Source organism: Salminus brasiliensis, chromosome 19 (genome assembly GCF_030463535.1).
Source record: "Salminus brasiliensis chromosome 19, fSalBra1.hap2, whole genome shotgun sequence".
NCBI lineage: Eukaryota > Metazoa > Chordata > Actinopteri > Characiformes > Bryconidae > Salminus > Salminus brasiliensis.
Window position 1 is genome coordinate 9,052,366 of NC_132896.1, and position 4,037 is coordinate 9,056,402.

Sequence of the window (4,037 nt, forward strand, 5' to 3'; positions counted from 1 at the left end):
TCTGTATTACTTTGTTTTCTATGGGTACACCTCAATTATTCACATGCTAAAATCTAAAGACATCAATGATCGAGCGTCTCACTAGTAAATAGTGCGTCCCACTTTGTGACCACAAGGTGGCAGCATGATGCTCTGCAGTTGGTGAGCACATGCACCTCTGTGTGTGTGTGTGTGTCAGCACAGTGAATATGAATATGATTGTCTCTCACCCAAAGTGATGCTAACAACATATTTATGAGGGCAAATTAATTCTGGCTTCCTCGCACCGCAGCAGCTGACACTTTAGAGACTCTGACATTTGGGAGGGGAGTGAGAGGAGAGGGGGAGGTGGGGGTCTTAAAACACTGTGGGTGCGAGGAAAGAGGGGTTTGGTTTGGGTTTTTTTGACAGTCCCTGGGCTGAATCATAACTCAGAAATGACAAATGGAACGCTAATACAATTCATGAATTATGCAGTTGTCATGGTGACATTAATCAAAATGCATCAGTGTGCAAACCACTTTGTTTATGAATTGATGATATAGTGTGCCTGACAATTCGGTGACAATCAGGGGCTGTCATTCTGTTGGCCCGCAGTTGAAACTGAGTCAGAAGGAATGCGTTTCAAAGAGTGTAAAGCTGTACAGAGTGTTTTCCATGGTGTGAACATGGGGGCGCTGCATCCAAACTGTATCAGTGTTGTTCCCAAGGTTACACTGCTTTATAAAATGCAGGAAAAGGCAACAAATCGCAAAATTTCATTTGGGTTAACTGTTACTGCTATATTACTGTTACTGCCGGAGTGGCCTTGCTGAGGCTGAAATGAGAGCGGGGTGGGAGGTTGTTGTTTGCGGCTCCGGGGGCCTGTTGTATTTGGTCCTTGAAAAAGCCAGAGCAGGCCCAGGGTGAGGGGAGAGTGACACGGCTGCTAACTGTGCCTGATGAGTTCTGACCTTATGACCTCTTACATATTCATTATAAATGTATGGTCTCCAAGGGCTTGCTCTTAAATAGAGTCACCAATAATATTATCCATCTCAAGCACTCTCATCTCACCCTTCCCTTCCTCCCTCCCTCTCTCTCCTTCCTCCATCACAAACTCTTGTCACCCACCCTCCTCCTCCTGCCTTCCTCTGCCTCCCTCCCTCCCCTGTTTCGCCCCTAGTGTATTAAAGGCTGTGACGCTCTCAGTAAAAAGCTGATTTATTTTGTGTGAGTATCGATCGGCCGCTGCATTAAAGATTATAATTCATTACCCCGACCCTTTTAATACATTAAACACTCAAAATAAAAATAAAATAAAACAAAATCGAGCTGGGTGAGGGGAGAGCACTCAAACGCTGTCCGCTCCTACAGGAGCAAACACACACACACACACACAAAGAACCTGTCCTTTCAATCACGCACACACACACACACACACACACACACACACACACACATACTTACAGGGTACAAACACAATAAAAGAGACGAACCGGCATCCAGTCCCTGCCTGACATTTACATACATGGGCTACAAATGGAGTGCGTCATATGACAACAGCCAAAGCCCCTTACAGGCCGCATTTACACACCCAGACGTGCATTAACAAGGACACCCGTGTGCATGTGTGTGTGATGAATGTGCTCTTAGTAACTCAGCCTCTGAGTAACATTTATTCAAGCAGACGGAGCAGCAAAAAAGCATCAATTTTATGCCAAGAGTGAAATACGTCTGTGTTTGTATGAATAATGCGCGTGCGTTTTAAGTATAGTGCATCTATATGTGTCAAACGCGTCTCGTCAATTAGCAAATCGCACACGCGCACCTCCGCAGCCCTGTGGTTCCTGCAGCACAGTAAACGGCGGCTGCGCCTGTGGACTTGTAAGGCGGTCGCTGCGGCTCGGAGAGCACGCGCTGCAGCTTCGCTTTCTTTCTGAAGATGTGGAAGAGCGGCACGTTTCTTAGCGCCGCATTCAGAAGAGAATAAGTAATTGATTTATAATTGAAAATGAAGTCAAAGCAGAGAGGTTCTGCTGTTAGTAATCGGAATGCCGATCGAAAAACGACACCTTAAAAAAAAAAGAGGCTCTAAACACGCTCCCGTTTAACGCTGTATAAAAACAGCAGCTGTTGTTTCCTGTCTGAGACGCGCCGCCGTTCACAAAGCTCCACTTTCACGACTGCTCACAAAGCATTTACGCTACAGTTAAGGCCTCGGTGTGAAACGAGGGGGAAATGCCTACTGTTTCCCTCCGTTATAGTATTAGTTAAATATGTGTGTGTGTGTGTGTGTGTGTGTGTGGTGGAATTCACTTCAGTTGACAGCTAAGTAGTGTTGGAGCATTTCTATTGGTCCATTCATCATGAAGTTTCGACACAATGTGAAAAATGTAGGCTCAAGGCATTGAGGTTTGTTGTACATGGCACAGATACCTCGGGTTGTTCAAATCTGAGGCCAGATCTCAGCCAAATCCAGGGACCAATGCGTGACAGAGTGAAGCCTACACACGTGCTTTAGCGCGTAAATCAAATAGCCACGCCCATCTCAGTCAATTACGTCGAGACTCCTAATCATAAATTTTACCGACGTCCTGCAGTAGAATGACGTTACCCCCCCCTCCCAAACTAATCCCGTCCGGATGATAAACTAATTATCACTGTTTATCAGTCAGTCTGAACGCAAGAACACATCAGTAGAGAGCTTTTCACTGATTTTAAGATGCAGACGAAAAAAAGATCTTTGGAGTGACCTGGATTTCTGCTCTGTACCAGTTGGCACATAAATATAAAATATTTCACTTGCATATAAGCTCAGTTTTTTTTTTGTTTTTTTTGTTTTTTTAAGCTAAGATGCTAAAAAGAGCCTCAGCTGAAGCGTCACCTGTATTCACTCACGCGAGACGAACAGGCTGCGCTCCTCACCTGTCTGTGAATGAAACCACTGGGCAGGAAAATGCCATTTTGCTAAGAGATGTGAGGAGTTTTAGAATGGCGGTTAACTTTGACGATGTGTTGTTTGTGTGTGAGAGAGATAGAGAGAGACACAGAGAGAGAGAGAGATAGAGAGAGATAGAGAGAGAGAGGGAGATAGAGAGAGAGAGAGAGGGAGAGAGAGAAAGAGAGAGAGAGATAGAGAGAGAGAGAGGAGAGAGAGGGAGATAGAGAGAGAGAGAGAGGGAGAGAGAGAGGAGAGAGAGGAGAGAGAGAGAGAGAGAGAGAGAGGAGAGAGAGAGAGAGAGAGAGAGAGAGAGAAAGAAGAGAGAGAGATAGAGAGAGAGAGAGAGAGAGAGAGAGAGAGAGAGAGAGAGAGAGAGAGAGAAGAGAGGGAGAAGAGAGAGAGAGAGGGAGAGAGAGAGAGAGAGAGAGAGAGGAGAGAGAGGAGACAGAGAGAGAGAGAGAGAGAGAGAGAGAGAGAGAGAGAGAGAGAGAGAGACAGAGAGAGAGAGAGAGAGGAGAGAGAGAGAGAGAGACAGAGAGAGAGAGAGAGAGGAGATAGAGAGAGAGAGAGGGAGAGAGAGAGATAGAGAGAGAGAGATAGAGAGAGAGGGAGAGAGAGAGATAGAGAGAGAGAGATAGAGAGAGAGGGAGATAGAGAGAGAGAGGAGAGAGAGGGAGATAGAGGGGAGAGAGAGAGAGAGATAGAGAGAGACAGAGAGAGAGAGAGAGATAGAGAGATAGAGAGAGAGAGAGAGAGAGACAGAGAGAAGAGAGGACAGAGAGAGAGAGAGAGAGGGAGATAGAGAAGAGAGAGAGAGATAGAGAGGGAGAGAGAGAGGAGAGAGAGAGAGAGAGAGAGAGAGATAGAGAGAGAGAGGAGAGACTGAGATAGAGAGAGAGAGAGCGGGAGAGAGATAGAGAGAGAGAGGGAGATAGAGAGATAGAGAGACAGAGAGAGACAGAGAGGAGAGAGAGATAGAGAGAGAGAGAAGAGGAGAGAGAAGAGAAGAGAGAGAAGAGAGAGGATAGAGAGAGGAGAGGAGGGAGAGAGAGAGAGGGAGAGAGGGAGATAGAGAATCGAGAGATAGAGAGGAGAGAGAGAGAGAGGAGAGAGGGAGAGAGGGAGAGAGAGAGAA